At 36.8% G+C, this 18,072-nt stretch overlaps 1 protein-coding gene across 8 annotated transcripts in view; it reads left to right on the forward strand.

The window, feature by feature from the left end:
• LRRC4C (leucine rich repeat containing 4C) overlaps positions 1 to 18,072 on the forward strand; it is an 862,092-nt gene that overhangs the window by 751,366 nt on the left and 92,654 nt on the right. For 7 of the 8 annotated variants that reach the window (XM_081938166.1, XM_081938168.1, XM_081938164.1 and 4 more), the window contains one exon: positions 3,747 to 3,919. The exons of the other annotated variant lie outside the window; for it this stretch is intronic. The gene's annotated coding sequence lies outside the window, so the exon portion shown is untranslated. The remainder of the gene's footprint in view (positions 1 to 3,746; positions 3,920 to 18,072) is intronic. 8 annotated transcript variants of the gene reach the window in all.

Raw genomic sequence — 18,072 nt, forward strand, 5'->3', positions numbered from 1 at the left:
ACAATCTGTGTATGTGCGCGAAAGCTCCGATCGGCCAAATAAAGGTGAGGGTGGGCAGGCGGGCCCTCCGGAGCACTGTACTGGAACAGTACCTGGTGCTCCCAGTAGGCACCAGTATGCCCGTACCGGGCTGTACTGGTTGTATCCCATCACTGTTCTAGAGGGATGATCGTGGATATACAGTAGCAAGAAATTGAAATGATCTGGGACTGTTCAAATCCTTTCAAAGGCTAAGCTGTAATGGATTAGCCTAACTCATGACAATATTCACCAAGTCTCTGAGAAGAACCTAACATTCCATGTAAAAAGCTGAAAAGTGACTCATCACACCCAGTGAACAACTATTTTCCATAAGTTATAAACGTTCGTCAAATTATTCATGAATTCATGAATCATTATGAATGAGGAAAAATGTTTGGATATTAACAGATTATTTCGTGAAATATATCAACTGGGACAAATAGCTGAATCCTCTGCATAAATACTTGGATAACTTCACTCAAACTATTGAAGCAGAATGATATATAAAGATGTTCAGGCATATGGAGAAACACTTTTGATCTTCAGTACCTGGGAATTGACTGTGGTTTTGATGGGCAATTTTTCATAATTTGTTTTACTTCTTACAGCCTTCGTCTTCTTGTCGGTTGCTTCTCTGTTACAGAGTATATTGAGGGTTATTTGGTAGCAGTTTATAACAGAAAAAGATTTAACCTTTGCTTTCTTGATCCTCCCTGAAGCACTTCTTTTTTGCTTTGCACACAAAGCAAACTAATGTATAGTGCTACTGAAACACTGAAGTTTTTACTGCTGCTATTTATTTTAATAAGAACAATGTGTTTCATCTTTTGTTGTTGTTGTTGTTGCTGTCCCTAACCTACTTGAATGGACTAGCTGCATTTTGATGATGAATTACCTGCAGTCTGTGACTCTAAACACATTTACCAGGAAATAAATCCCACATAGATTGTATAAACTGCTCCTTAGGACAAACCATAGATTCATTTTCTGAGGTGAAGAAAAATTGATCCAGTTTTTGAATCAGATTTTCTTTTTTTCCCCTTTTTTTAGAACATTCTACATTTTTTTTTCTTGGAAAGGAGCAAATATTTTTAATTGCATAGTTTTATTGGGACTAACCAAATATTGTTGTAGCAGTTTGATCTAGTAGTTAAGGCACCAGGCTAAAAAAAAACAAAACCCAAGGAAGCCATGAATTGAAAGTCCTGCCTTAGCCATGAAAGCCAGCTGGGTGACTTTGGGCCAGTCACTCTCTCTTAGCCCAACTCACCTCATATGGTGGTTTTCGTGAGGAAAATAGGAGGAAGGTTTGTTGGATATGTTTGCCACCATGGGTTATTCACAAAAATAGTAAAGCCAAACAAACAAATAAATAAACAAACAAAGCCTACAAAACTTTTCTGGACCTGACTATTAGCAGGGTCCAGCAATAGCAGAATTCAACTTGCTTAGGGCTTTGATAGATAGAAGAACTCCACTATCCTATGTACCCAGGGATGGATCCTGGCTGCCGCTACTGCTGGTTCACTCAGAAACACACGCCCCATGCGTGTGCTGTGCACGCTTACACAGTGCAACAAAAATTGCTCAGTGCATATGCAGAAGGCAAAAACAAGATGGTGGCACCTACAACGCCGCCGAGAGAACCAGTTTGGGGGCATGGCAGGCCTGGCTCGCTGCCAGTTCCAGCGACCCAGGCCGCCAAGTTACTACCGGTTTGGCCAAACCGTCCGAACCAAACAGTCCGAACCAGTAGGAACCCACCTCTGCATATACAACTCCTTTAGGCTTACTTGAAAAGTCCAAAGTTGTCTAAGAAGAAAACTAAGGCAAATCACTTCCGACAAGATGCCAAGAAAATATCTGGACACATCCATAAAGCTGAGTTGAATTGAAATGAACTTTAATCTTTAGTTTTACTGGAGAAAAATTGTTGTGATATAGACATTAAATACATTCATCTTTACATTATGGAGCACTCTGTTAACTTCATTGATGCCCAAAGTGACTTGTACTATAGCAGAAGTAATTCATCATGTATAAAACCCTTAATGGTATAGGAAATTGTTACTTGTAGAACCATGTATTTCAATTGTTTTGTCCACCGAGTACAGAGAAATGGTGTATGTATAATTCTTCAGTAATTCTAGAAGTGATTCCAGAAGTCCTTCAAGCCAGGCTCTGTTCTCATTTGGCAACAATTAGTTAGTGTGTTTGTGAAGCCCCTGTTGTTTGTGTTTTTTTAATTGTTATGGTTGTTCTTTTTAATGTACAGGGTTGGGTTTTTAACCATTTTAATTGTATAATCCGATATTATATAAGCTGAACAGACCATTTTAGAATGGGTGATCATAAATATTTTATAAATATTATAACTATAATTATAATGGCACCTTGGGTGCAATCCCAAAACAACTGGATCACCTCTTGAACACCATTGACATTGACAAATTCACTATTAGTCAATTGTAAAAGGCAGCATTGCTTGCAACAGCTTACATCCTGTGACAATACCTTTAACACAATCAGACATCAACATCTGCCTATCACAGGTCCTTAGAAAGGACTCGATAGGTGGATAAAAATGCTGATTCAGTCTGAACATCTGAGTGGAGGTGCAATAAACCATAACAATGAATAATGAAAATTATTGATACTAGTGGAGGAGAGAGAATACCCATATTCATGTTATTTAACATAAAATACACAAAGTATTAAATAATCTTTTTTAGTTTTCATTCATAGATTAACTGAATTCATTCCTTGTTGGACAAAGGATTTTTTTTTAAAGGAAACTAATTCTTTCACTTAAAGACTTTATATTTTCATGAGTGTGTCAGTGGTTTTTAATTAGAACCCATGCCATAAAGGGAATGTTCAGATTTTAAACCCATTTGTTGACTGTGATGGTGGTGGAAGGCTGACATGATCATGATCATGACTGATTAAAACTGAATTGTACTTTGAGTACATAGACACACTTAAATTGATTTGATTTTGTTAATAATTTTAAATTAGCTACTTATGAATTTAGTCCAAATTATTTCAACATTTTAATGTAAGGTTTCTTTTGAATTTGCCTGCTTTGCAATTTAATGGAAACTGCCCTTCTGGAAACTATACACAAACCATTCAACTTTTTCCAACTTTTGAAATGTACCTTAGGTATAAAAATGTGTACAAACATGTATGTGCTAGGAAACTGGAATTCTATAACAACCCTATCCTGTATCTATTCTTAACAGCATCAACCACCAGATTTTAGGCTTTTCTCAACCATAAAGAACAGCTGATATTGGGCAAATATTTTTTCTGGTTATCTGAGAGAAGCTTATTTGTTGTTTTTAATGCACATGATTTCAGTGTGATTTCTAATGCAAGAATGGATAATAAGAATGGATGATAAGCTATGTGTATATGTATACAACTGCTTTTCAATGTGATTTTTGGATCCATGTAGTTGTGATTTTCATAGAGAAGAAGAGAGAGACCTAGTAGAATTCCCCTATTAACTGTGCATGTTAAATTTACTGAAGTTTACTATAATGTTAATTTTGTTTAATACAAGTCAGTTTTGCTTTTATGACTTTCAATATTCTGTTAATCACTTCCTCCTTCCTTGATCAAATACAAACATAATTCAGCCTTTACAAATTCTTATACCAGCACTGAATATTATTTTGTGAATGATATTGAATTCAATATTCTCTTCCTGTTTTAAACAGGTTAAGACTATGAAGAAAGACTGGCACTTTGATACAAGTGGGTTGGCTTCAATCTTGCTATCCCCGAAAAAGAAATATTTTGTTTGTGTGACTCAAGCAAGTAGAATTACTTCTAGAGTACCTTCCTAACGGGCCAGGAATTAAGAAGGGTAGAAGATGGACTAAGCATTCTGGTAGGTTGTTTATTTACTTTAGTAATTTCTACAAAATTACTAAATTGTTAGTTGTTTAATTGCTTTACATAATATAATGTCCCAAATTTATCATAACTGTGTGGTTATAAAGTTATATAGACATATATAAATCATTTACTCATATTCTAAAGAGAGAGAGAGAGAGAGAATAAAACCTGACCACTCTAATTTAGTGGGACTTTGGCATTATAGTCAAAATGTTCTAAAAATCGCTCTGTCTCTCTCTGTCTCTGTCTCTCTCTCTGTCTCTCTCTCTCTTTCTCTCTCTCTCTCTCTCTCTCTCTCTCACTCACTCACTCACTCTCTCTCACACACAAGTTCAGTGTAGTTTTGTAGCTAAATTGTTTATTTGGAGCCCTGCTTTGACTAAAATATGACATATTTTGAAATTCAACAAGCATTTGAAGTGAGTATTATGTTGCTTCATAGGAAACCAGTCCTTGGTGATGTGACTGTTCAGCAACTTAAATATAAGGCTGACAGGAGTAACAAAACAAGGATCATCAAAGCTTAGAATTGACATCCTGTGGATTTGACACAAAGCTCTGAGATAAACTCTGAAATGATGTTAAGAAATGAGAAATAGAAAACCTCTGCAATTGATGTGACTTTTTCCTCTTGAATCATCTACTATGGTGGCAGTGATTTCAGCATCTGCATCTTTATGTATTTCGGTGTGATCTCTGGTTTTGAATTCTTCCTGGAAAGCAGACAAGAAAACCATGCCAACAGTAAACTCTCTCTGTGTGTGTGCATTTGTGCTTGTGTATGCACGCATATTAGATGGCTTTTATCTGAAGCAGATGCTAGCATGGAATGCACATTAACTGGGAACAGAAATCTGTAGAGAATACTGGCAGATTTGGTTGATGATCTCTTAGAGATCTAGCATTTTATGTTGTAACATTTACATGTTCCTTTATCTCATCCCCAGATTAGTGTTGTTGACAATATATCCACCTATATTTGTTTGTTTATATTTCATATTTCTTAACTGTCCATCTCAGAGGGTTATAAATATTACTCATAGAGTGCTAAAGTGGGGTGTACGAATAGGTCCTAAGGTTGATCTCCTTCATTAGAAAAATCTCATTATCTTGTACAAACTTTAGTAGTGGAAAAAGTGAGCATATTCTATTTGTTTGCATCATTAATGTATTTATGCAAGAACAAACATTTTTGAGGGTACACAAGAACAAAATCCAATTAAAAGATGGAGGAAGGAGATGACGGAGCAAGGAATAACATTAAAGGATGATATGGCTGAAGGATCTGATTTCCTTTACACTACTTGGAGGACCCTGAATAGATTAAGAGTTATTGTGCTTAAATGTAAAACCAATGTGCTCAAGTGGAGGGTCTTAGCAGATAGCAACTTGCTATGTGAATGTGGAGTTCGCAGGGCCCAGACCATCTGCTGGTATATTTACTACTACCAGAAACATGTACTAGTAATTACTTATTTTTGACCAATGACAAAGTCAAGAAGGATGTTTCATTCTGTCACTTTAACGTTTGATTTAGACATGGGGGAAGAAGAATAAAAAATAGTGTATTTACATCAGTAATGTGTCTACTACACTACTAACCCTTTTGAGGAAAAACAGACTTCCATATCTACTTTGTCATATACTTGGGAGGAAGCAAATTTTACTACTACTTATTTGGTTTTTGTCAATTAATAACTTCATAATACAAAATAATTCAGCCCCAAGTATTATACTTCTAGACAAAGACAGTCTCCTTTTCTTGAACTTTCCTTTAATTTTTTGGAAATTTTTGGCTTATGAATAAGTATACTCTCCAAGCAATGCAAAAGGGTAAATTAACTCAAGTTCCAAATCAGTACATTTATTAAAGGATTCAGCAAAGAGGCTACAAATGTTTAGTGGCTTTTTAAATTTGAAAAAAAACAACCCATTGATTCTGCAAACTAAAACTGAACTAATATTTATTATGAGCTGTAACTTTTAAGATCTTTGCAAGGCAAAAACTTGAGTTTTACTGCTTTTTAGAGCAAACACGTTTAGACAGTTCATTAGTTACTAATGAGTTGGAAATAGCTTAGAAAAATAAAATTTGAAATGACCAATCAAATAATTTAGATGAACTGATCTATTATATTTCCAGTGATTGCTACAGTACTTGTTTAGTATAACACTAGTGAAATTAGCTTGGGATATGTATATATTCCATACATAAATATGTTTCTTTAGAAAAAAAGGATTTAGCAAGTGGCTAAAGGAGGTCTAGGTTATTCATGTTTATCAATTATATAGATATCAAGCTGATCCATTTTGAATAGCTACATTTTTCAATGATAATGTTCTTACAAGAGCAAAGAAAAAAGACTCCAGATTTTAAATTACTATCCTTCATAATATTCATAAATCACATAGAACACTTCCCTGCCCCCATGCCAGCTTCCAAATCTGTTGTTATGCCTAAAAGTCAACAACAACTTAATGGAATTATTCAGTCAGTCAGTGAGTCAGTCAGTCAGTCAATCAATCAATCAATCACATGACCATCTTCCTGTAAGCCTACACAATCTTTGCTCAGAGTAGGCAACCTGAGGCTTTCTATATATTTCTGAATTATAACTAAGAAACATGGCCAAAAGCAATAATTATTGGAAACGATATATGGTATACCATAACCTTCCTACTACTCTATGTTGCTTCTACGAATAGTTAACCAAGTCTGCTTTCAATCCCTAGAGTTGAAAATGGAAGGTCAGTAAATGTCCATAGGGGGGAAAAACATAGATTTGCCTTGTGTCACGATTAATGGCTTGACTGATGTTCTGCTTATTTTTGAGTTACTCCAGGCCTATATGAAGTTATCTCAGTGGATTTTGGATTCCTACTCAACAGCATTGATTTATGGTGGAAAAGTCCACAAATGTTTAAATGTTTCTTTTTGATTGAAAGTGTGGGTTTTTTTTTAAAAAAAAGTACTGAAAACATAGGTTTTTTACCCCTTTCATCAACCTTAAGTTACAACATGCTTGGTCATTATCAAAAGAATAAAGATTTCTTGAGAAAAGCAGGTATGTCTTATGTGCCATCAAAGTTTAATTTCAATTTACTAGAGCTGAAACCCAGCAAGGGCCAGCATAAAACAAAGATGTCTCTCTTGCTCTTTCCTTATAATTATAGCCCTCATCACTTCTTGATGGGAGATCACAGCATAATATATGACCCAAGTCTTTCCTATTCTTGGAGATTATGCAGCATATTATTTTCTTCAAAAAGAGAAAAGAAAGTTCCCTCATAATCTGTACTTTGGAATTTACTTCATTGCTCAGATTCAGAGAACTAAATTCATAAAGAAGCACATATCCTTCATATCCACACTTATTAATAGTTATATAAGCTCTCAATACCAGATTATCCCATGGCTATTTCAGTCTATTCAATGGGTGAACCTAATAAAAATGTAAAGTTTCAGTAGGGAATTGCCCCATGGATATCTCATTCTAGCAGTAGGTGAACATTTCACATATTAATCAATGGATGGAGACATGTTTGTGTCTGCTAATATATGTCTTTTAGTTAAATTCCATTATTATTTATTTATCATATGGTAATATTACACTATCTAGGAAGCTACAGTGTTAACATATAATAGTTGCTTGGCTGCTAATGATTGCCAGTCCATTCAGTTTATGATAACATGCTATCCAGAGCGCACCACAGGGGCGAACAAGTTCCACACTCACAAAGTTTCATTGGCATTCTGCACTGTCATTTTGGGCTTTTCCAATGTCACTTTACATTCAAGTGTCACCTTTGGGCAGATCTGGCACTTGTTGAATTCATACTGTCACTTGAAGTGCCATTTTTCCCACCAGGTATCTATTTATCTACTTGCATGTAACATTCCTTCAAACTGCTAAGTTGGCAGAAGTTGAGGCAAGTGATCCTGATAGTTAATTAATTAATCAATTAATCAGTGGAACAACTTGCCTCCAGAAGTTGTAAATGCTCCAACACTACAAGTTTTTAAAGAAGTGATTGGACAACCCTAAGCAGGGGGTTGGGCTAGAAGACCTCTAAGGTCCCTTCCAACTCTATTATTTTAAGATGGGAGCTCACTCTGTCATATGATGCCTGAACTCAAACCACCAATGTACAGACCTTCTCTAGCATCATTAAGCCACTAAGCCACCATGAACTCCATTATTTAAAACTATAGGTTTTTTTTAATAACAATTGGTGTTTTTCTCCTTACTTTTTTTGAGGGGTGCATTTATTATTGTTGATTTTGTCAAACGATATTGGTCTATAAATGTCATCGTGAGATTAGGTCCCATTTTAATAAGAAAATAAGGTGACAGTTGGTATAGGGCCGTGATGGCGAACATATGGCACGCGTGCCACAGGTGGCACACAGAGCTATTTGTTAGGGCATATGACATTTGCCCTGTCAGCTCCAGCATGCATGCGCACACTGGCCAGCTGACTTCGGCCTTCTTTTTTGGTCATTTTTCACCCTCCGGAGGCTTCATTGAAGTCTCCGGAGGGCAAAAAACACTCAATGGCAAACTGGAAATGCCATAGGTTTGCCATCATGGAGATAGGCCATGTCATTTGCAGATGCTACAGAGATTCCAGAAATGCTATGTTGTAATTACAGATTGTATTAACAGAATCTTAGAAGCAAGTCTAAAATATTTCTTCCGCTGTTCAAGAGCAAGCTTAAGGGGAGAGGGGGAGGGGAAGGGGGAGGCTGGTCTGAGATTTCCCCCACCACCACATGTTTAAGTCTCCCAGGGCTGAGCAACAGTTTCTTCTTTCCCACCGCTGTCACAAGACAGACCTAAATTTCTTTTACCATCCTTTTTAACAACAGGAGCTCTGAGCAATTGCAGATTGTATCTCCTAAGCCACAGAATGATAGTAAATGATTTGCATTTTCTTAGTGTTATATCAAGATCCATAAGCTGAAGGTAACAGGGAGAATTCGTTCCAAACCATGACGGTTGTAGTAAGGAGCAAAATGTGTGTGAGAGGTCAGAATTAATTTATACATGAAACTTTGAATAGTTTGTCAGTGAATGAATGTCACAAATTGTCTTGAAAGAAAGAGCGGGAGAAATGGCCCCATCCTTGTATAGATACGTTATTTATGTGTAGTATGTCTATGGAATATATCCTCTGTAAAATATCCTCTTCAGATTTTTTCTCCATTTTTTTAACAGTGCTGTGGTAATTGTATGCAGCTGTTACTCTTGCTGTGGCAGTAAAATTTGTCCAGCATCTATATATTTCTGAACTAATTTTACTGAAAGTTTGGAGCAGTAAAATAGTAATTTCATTGATTTCTCGTTTCAGTTTGCTGTTAAATATTACTTACATATCTACTTCAATTCTCACTTGCCTTGTTTGCATGAAAAAATCAATTCTAGATTCCCCCATCCCCATACATGCAAATCACTGACTGATGTTCAGTTCAGCTTCTGTATTATTAGAATACTAGGGATGAAAATATTTTATATAGGTCATCAGTGCAGGAATCTAAATTAAATTAAAAGATGAAAGATGGCTGAATAGTCTCTGCTTGAAGATACCCTGTTTAAAAGGGAGCCCACCACTTCCCTGGGTAATTGATTCCAATGTTCCTAATGTTTCTCATTTAATCAAAATCTCCTTCCTGTAATTTACATCCATTAATCCATGTCCTCCACTCTGAGATGATTATGACCTTCTTTGTGGCATCTTTTATTTATTTGATGAATGCTATCATATCATCCCATGCTCTTTTCTTCCCAAGGCCAAGTGTGCCCAAATCCTTCCATCTGTCTTTCTAGAATTTAATTTGTAATCGCCTGCCTATCTCCTCTGTTCTTATTTGAACCTATTCCAGTTTCTCTAAAATCTTGCTAAAGTGGTCACATACTCACTCAAGTCTGACCAAAGAATGGTGAAGTGGAACAATCAGTTCCTATTATTTAGAAACCAATCTCCAAAAGTAGAAATTATTTCCAGACAATCATGTCCTGTTCTTTCACCACAATACCTCTTTTGGTTTCTATATATGGCAGCAGTGTAATATTACTCTGTCCATCTTTCCCAGTGGCTTATACTGTTCTAGTGTGATTCTTGCTTTTTTCCATTTTTTCATTGCTTTTAATATCGAAACAAAAGTAAAAATCAGTCTCTGAGCGAAGCTGAATTCCTGGTAACTTCAAGGACACAGTCATATAGCTTTCCGGGCAACAATTTGGAAGTGATGTGCCATTGCATCCCTTTGAGATATTTTTTTTCACACCCCCAATCTAGCCTACAGCTTTCCTAATGCCTAAGGAACTTCCATCACGACCTAACCCTGCTAGTATTTATGGCCTGATATTTGGTATCTTGATTTCAAGAAAATGCATTTTCTCCATGAGACAGCCAACCCCCTTAAGAAAAGCATCTGAATGAATAATCTGAACCGTCTTCGGCACACATACGTAACTTCAAAACTGTTATGTCAGATTGGACAGAAAATGCATGCCTTTTAAATGCAGTCTGGGTTCTGCAACTGCCTATATACATTTATATGCAGGGGAGCTTCCCCCCTAAATCAATTAGAGTTCAAAATTTCTTTTCTAATTAACTGGTTCATTGTGACTAACCCTTATCACTGGCCTTCATAAGTAAATTAACGGCATTTCCACCTGACCTTACAGAAGGTAGGATTTTTTTCCCCACATTTCTCAATATGAGCCCATGTTTTATCGTCTCATGAGGGTGGGCCTGAGTAGAGGACAAGATTGCATTTTTTTTCCGGCCCTGCCTTCACAATGCCTTTCCTTCACCCCTATCTAATGAGGCAAGGCAATTGCTGTACTCTATTAATAGCCATGCTTCACACTGCTGTAAAAGCTTGGTATCTCCCTGCTTAAAGGTTGCAGGGAAAAATCCTGGGGGAGAGAAGAAGGATGGAAACAGAGAAGCCAGCATTGTGTAGGTCTTGACTGCTTTCCCCACACTTCCTTCTGTGTGTTTGCCAGATGGTATCACCCTAGCCTTGCCCATCTCTGTGGCAAAAGCCGTTCCTCTCGTTTCACTCTGGATTTATCTTTACCACAAGAATCTTTTCCCCATTCCCTCACAGGACAGTCCCTTTTGATGAAAAGGCAGAATGAAAATAAAGCTCTTTCTCCCCTTACACCTTGAGCACGATGCAGGATCTGCTGGTGAGTCAGTGATGCGGCATAATCTCCTACCCCCCCTCACTCTCCCTCATTCCCTCTCCCCAATGCCTATTACTCAGGAACTGCATCATGACTTGGAAGCAATAACAAAGCACAAGATACTCCAAGATAATGAAAAGCCCTCCGCTGAAATCAAATGCTCTAAAAAGGACAAGTCTATTTCCGGATGGGGCAGTGGCGAGCCATAAATGGGACAGAAAACCAGAATATTAGCCTAATACGGTATGGGCACCAAAAAGTAATGGGGGTGTCAATGTTTTCAGATCCCCAGCAAATAGAAGGTAGCTATTTGCAATGTACTGTTTGATATATATACATATAAAATATATATTTTAAAAAAAAAAGAGAGAGGCAGTAAACTACACAGGGTCTGATGTTAAAAGATGAAGAACAAACACCTCTTTCTTCTTGTGAAAAAGCAACAACAGAAAAGCCAAATGTGTTATAGGCTTTCCAAAAGGAGAGAGGCTGTGTGGTAGGGATGAAATTCCTCTAGAATAAATATAGACTAAGAAAGCTCTGTGGAGGTTGCTAAGCAGCAGTGGTCAAAGAAGCAGAAAGCAGGCAAAGCTTTGAAACAAAATTGGTGACATCTGGGTTAACTGAAGTCAGTGCTTACTCTCTTGTCTTCTGTTGCAAGCAGGAGATACGGAACGGAGGTGTTTTCAAGTTTCGTCTATCACCCCCAATCCCTCATGTATGCTCACCTATTCTCTCCTTAGGGAATTTGACATTATAAATGGGATAGTGGGACAGGGATTTTTTTGATGTGTGTGTGGTGTTAAGTTGAACTTATATATTCAAACATGATTTACATGATAGTACATCTTACTCAAGGTGGCTTCAGATTTTATCCTTCAGATTTACTGCTGCTGCTTCTGTTGAAATTGTCCAATGTATTTCCATAGAACAAGTTCCTATCTTATATTCTCCATATCCACTACTTATAAAGTAAATATCCCCCCAGACTTTAGGAATCGAGGCCGTGTAAGGAAGTCTAAAAGTTAAGACTAATTATCTTCGCATAAATCTATTTGGTGATCCAGTTGTACCATTCCTACATTGAGGGGCCCTTCAAACAATCACTCATGCTCTAGTCACTCCCCTAATGGATTATTGTGGTGCGCTAAACATGGGACTGTCCTTGAATATTACTCAAAAGATATAGGCGGTTTAGAATATAGAGGCACAGGCAGTAATGGGCATGCTATGATATGTTCATAGTACGTTCACACTATTGTTGCAATGTGAGATGCACTGGTTACCATCTTGCTTGTGGGTACAATTCAAGATGCTGGCTGTTACCTATGAAGTCCTTCATAACCTAAGATCTGGTTATTTGAGGGACCACCTATCTCCAATAGTTTCTTCTCATTCAGTAAGATTTGGGAGATTGGGCACACTCCAGCTACCTTTAATTGAACAATACGATCTATTTCAAGGGTGTCAAACTTGAGGCCCATGGGCTGGATGCGTCACACACTGGCCACCCCCACCCCCAGTTTAGCAAAGGGGGGAAAAGTCACAATATGTCACATGATGACAATGTGATGTCATGAGTTTGACACCCGTGATCTATTGGGACCTAAGAAACATGTTTGTTCTGTGGTTAGGTATGCCCTCTGGAATATCAAACCCCCCATAATTTCTGTATTGCTCTTACGCTGATAACATCCAAGGTTCTTTGTCTTCCCAGACCTGGCAATGGGATGGCTGAGATAAGAATTTTTGGCAATTTGTTTTTGTTTGCTTTGTTTTTTTTCTGAATGTGCATTCTCCTCCTTCTCCTCCTCCTCTTTGCCATTCAGAATTGTTTGAGTTGGGAAGCTACTAAATTTAAATGATGGAAAGCTAGACCTTAATGGATTTCCTTGAGTTAATACCATGTAACCATCATAGCATCAAAGACTCTCCTTTTACATTTGAGCTCCCTGAAGAAATAGGGTTAGTCCTTACATGGCTTCTCTAAATAATTATTTTAAAGTGTTATGGCCCCTCAGACTATATTTTTAGTTTTTGCAGGTCTCATTTGTATGGATTTAAAGATCTACATTTAAAAAATGGAGTGTACACCTTGTAAATCATTCAGTAACATAAAATAATCTAATTGTTGATTTGACTTCTTTATACATGCAATTTAAGCATTTAAATTTATCCTAAAACGGGGTTAAGAAGCTGGAAAAATAGTAGAAGCAAAAGCTTTTGCTGGGCAGAAAAAAACTAAAATTTTAGCAGACAAAATTGATTCAAGTTTTTTTTAAAAAAAAATTATATAGCAGGCAATATAGACTCATCAATGATATAATGTGCATTCTTTCAGAAACTGGGAATTTTCAATTCAATTTCGCTTCAGTTTCCATGGGGCCAAGAAGTATGAGAAGGGAGCTAAATCTAATCACCACCACCCTGTGCCAAATGAGCCACATTGGAAGAAAAAAAGACAAACTTCATATAGATACTGATGGGGTGCAAATTGGTTATACTATTCAGGAAAAAGATGTTGAGTTCACAATAAGAAAGCTGACTGAAAGAATCAGCTTAGTGTGTGTGGTATCATTGAACAATATAAAGTTGGTATTAAGAATAATTAAGAGAAAGTATAAAATAAAACAATGTCACGATTCTTTTTTTTTAAAAAAACCCCACATTTAAAGTTCTGATAACTCAGGGGTTTTTTTTTGGAGGGAGGGCATCATGTAGAGCTATCTAAGCAAAAGAGAAATAAACATTGTGAAAGAAAGGACCCTGAGGATGGGCTTCAGCAAGAGTCTGAAATCTGAGTGTCAACTTGCAAAGAATCCCTGCCCTGCTCTCGAATTGCCATAGGCAAGGGGGATGATGAAGCAGCATGGCAGCCACAAACAGAAGCACATTCCAGACATATCTTTCTCAAGGCTGTATCCTAGGTTACCTGCAGCAGCCAGAGGGGAGTGGTCACTACAGCCTGTGAAATTGCTCGTCGAAGAATGTGATTTATGACACATCCACAGGAGAGGGGAAACAGGGTCATAATTGGGCCGTAAATTACATGGGGTCAGAGTTGGCTTCACTTGGATACATGCGGACATGTTGCTCTAAATAAATAACTGGTTTTCTTTTGAAGCTTGGCTCAAGGTTCATAATTTAATTAGGGCATCCATTGGAACCCTGGCAGCAAGTCATCTCTGACCTCACCCTAACACTGAGAAGACTAAATCTCTGGTCCCAGTGACCAACTCAAATTGGATCCTGCAGAAATAAACACTAACATGTATTGCATTTCCACAAACTGATTGTGGTGAAGGTTTTTTTTAAACGAGTTGACTGTACAAGTTAAAATTATTTTGATGACAAGCTATGGAATCACTTTCTGATAGAGGGTATATATATATTGTTCACTTGTTTAGTTGGTTAATAAAAACTGCTGTTTGTTTGGTTTTTTTTTGTTTCTCTATATCAGGAATAGCTGTGTGTGATCCTCTAAATACTATTGAAGTACAGACCCAATTAAATGTGTGGAATGGTAGAAATCAAATTGTTCAAATATCTGCCTTTACTTATCCCTGAAAGTTGGAGTTTTGTGAGATTAATTTCTATATTTGTTCTATACAGCTAGTGTGATTTTAGCAAGTGAATTACTACTGTCTTTCCATCTGGAGCTGTCATTATCACCTCTTAATGAATAGTCCATTCTGCCAGTAGTAGTTAAAATTAAATAATTAAATAAATGCTAATTATGATAATGTGGCATTTCTCCAGGATAGTTCATGAGGCAAATGTAACAGGGGAATATTGGATACAGAAATGTATTTATGGAATACAGTAGAATGTAGATGTTTTGTTGTTCTACCTGATGTTAAGGTGGTGATCTAAATTTTAATGCACATTTTCTATACAGTTTGTTTTATTTTTTAAAAAACCTTCACCTTACACGGGAAAAGACCCGAATACAACAAAACCAGCATACCTAAACCCGTGAAAATCTACGAAAACACATTATATATATATATATATATATATATATATATATATATATATATATATATATATATATATATATATATATATATATATATATTATTATTATTATTATTATTATTATTATTATTATTATTATTATTATTATTATTATTATTATTATTATAATATTATAATATTATATACATCCGTCCGTCCGCGCCCGGGAGCTGCGGAGGCAGAAATGTTGTCGGAGACGGAGGTAGCCAGAGCGACGCCGAGACGGTCCAGGCGGACAAAAAAGTGAGCGAGCGAGCGATGGAGGATCAGGCAGCCTGATCCTCGGTCGCTCGCCCACTGGACTGCCTCGGCGCCACTCTGGCTACCTCTGTCCGTCCGCGCCCACGAGCTGCGGAGGCAGAAATGTTGTCGGCGCTCCAAGATGACGGGGAATGGGATCACGTGTGCTGGAGGCTGAGCCTCAGCCTCCAGCACACGTGGTCCCATTCCCCGCCTTCCTGATGACGTCACCAGCCTCACCAGCCATAAACCTCACCGCACGTCACTGTTCCTCCTTCCTTTTGCTTTACTCTAAAGTTAAAAGTGTAGCATTCCTTGTCCTCTGAATCAGTACTGAAGCAGGTGACAAAAAAATGTTGTCCTAAAATCCTATCTTTAGTATATAATGTCTAGCTCAGGGGTCAGCAACCCAAGTCAGTGGAGTCCCATGTGGCTCTTTCATCCTTGAGCTCCCTGTTGCCGGTCGGCTCCACAATTGATAGGACTTTCAATTATGACAGGTAGAGGAAAAAGGATGCCACGCGAGGAGGAGACTTTATGAATGGGGGGCTTCCAGTTAGGATCTTTGTGGCTCTTTGAGTGTTTAAGGTTGCCAACCTCTGGTGTAGCTGGAACAGAGAATGGAGCACATATTTTCATATTAATGGTCTTACATTTAGCTCTTCCATTGCCTGGCTTTTTGGAGAAGATTTTTGAAAACTCTAGACTGAAGTCCTAGAGAACTACTCCTAGTATGTATCGATAGAACTGTACTGATCGGATCAGATGGTTCTGACTCAATGTAAGTTAATGTTCTCATGAGACTTTTTATCAAAGGACAGGTTGGATCATTCCTAAGTGCTGGGGACACATGGTGGGAAGGGACAATTGCTTGATCAGAACCTCCTAGCAATTATTTTGTTAAGATCAGCAATCAATCGATATTTATGTGAGCTGGATTATACCTCCAAATCTAAACAAAAAAGTTTGACTTTTGTATGAGGGCCTTAGATATCTACATAATAGTACTCCAGTCTGGAACAAAGTAGATAGTCTTTTACGTGGAACTTATATGATGTAAAAAGTATAACTAGAGACAGCCTAGGAAAGAGGATCAATTGTATTATAAAAAGAATACAAGATTTTGGCTCCATCAATACAATTGGATAGATAGAGTCCATATTCTAAAGAACATCTATTCAGGCTCTCTGAGCTGGGTTGTTTCCTTTCATACATCTCATAACCCAACTAGGTAACATCATCAGTGTGAATGAGTGTGGAGTTTGCTTGTTTATATGTAGTGGCTTGCCTTGCCAGCAGTTATCTCCTTTATTTCATCCAGGCTTTTATCAAGTCCCAAAGTAATCAAGTTATGGGTAGGAATGATCAAATTTCTCCTAGCTCTTTATTTTAGGCTCTTAGGCTGCAAGTACTAAAAATAATCAAGGAAATAAGTATTGTACCTGTGAGAGGAGGGAAGTATATCTATAAAGAAATGTTCAATTGTACTGACCTCAAAGTGTTGGTTGCACATAATGTTTTCTTGAATAGCAAATCATAACAAATAAATGGTAAAACTTATTTAGCTGAACATAGTTCATAAATTATAGAAATTACTAACTCAAAATATACAGATGGCTTAACAACCTGGAGAACAAATAAAGAGGAATATTGATCTCTGAATGGAAGATACAGTATGTCACCAATACTTTTAACTGTAAACCTGCTTAACTGTAAACTTTAACAAAATAATTCTCTGATTTTGAAATTAAGCAAGTTTACAGTTAAAAATATTGGTGACATATCTTCCATTCAGAGATCAATATTCATCAGAAACTGAATTTATTCAACATATATTCAACAGAAACTGAATTTAGGTAAATGATGCTTTAAATCTTTAGTTTCATTAAGTAGTTTCTACGTTTAAAAAAGAAAAGATCTAATTCCTTTCTCAAAACTATCAAAAGAAATGATGCCTTATTTATATATAAGAGCCAAATGGAACTGCTCCATTAAACATTTAAAAAACATGGTGAAACAAAATAAATATTTTTCTATAATGCATACTTTCTCCATATAACAGCTCAATTTTATTTGTTCCCTTTGAAATATATCAGTGCTGATGTCTTAATTTAATACTGTTTATTGGTTTCTGTTTTTTATTGCAAGAGTATCAGCATATATATGAAATATTTAGGTACATTTGTTCAATACATAGCACTTCTTCTAAGAGATTCTGTAAAATAAAACACACTAGTATAGAATAAACAATACCTGAATCAGGAAGGCTGAAATTTAATTGATCCTCAAATTTATTCAAGCACTTCTAAGTATATTGCTTGGAAGAAAGTCTCCTTGAAATAACCATGACAACTTTTAAGTAACACTTCAGAATAATTGAATAATAATTAACATATAGAATAAGCTTTAGAACTGACATTTGAAAGGTACTCTCTCTATTTTTTTCCCCCATGGCTGCAGTACTGCAAATGGCTGCAGTACCTACTTCGGTGGTTAGATTAAATTTATGTTATAGTTTATCTAGTTCCAGAAGTAATCAAATGATTGGGAATTATTTACAACATACTTGGTAGCAGGATAAATCAGGGTTCCATCTCCAGATACAGAATTGTAGTGCCGTATTTGTGGCAGTTGCTGTAGTATTCCTTCCTTCCTTCCTTTTTGCTCTGTAGAAACAGATTTGTTTCTT

Source organism: Natrix helvetica (assembly GCF_964273705.1).
Source record: "Natrix helvetica genome assembly, chromosome: 1".
NCBI lineage: Eukaryota > Metazoa > Chordata > Lepidosauria > Squamata > Natricidae > Natrix > Natrix helvetica.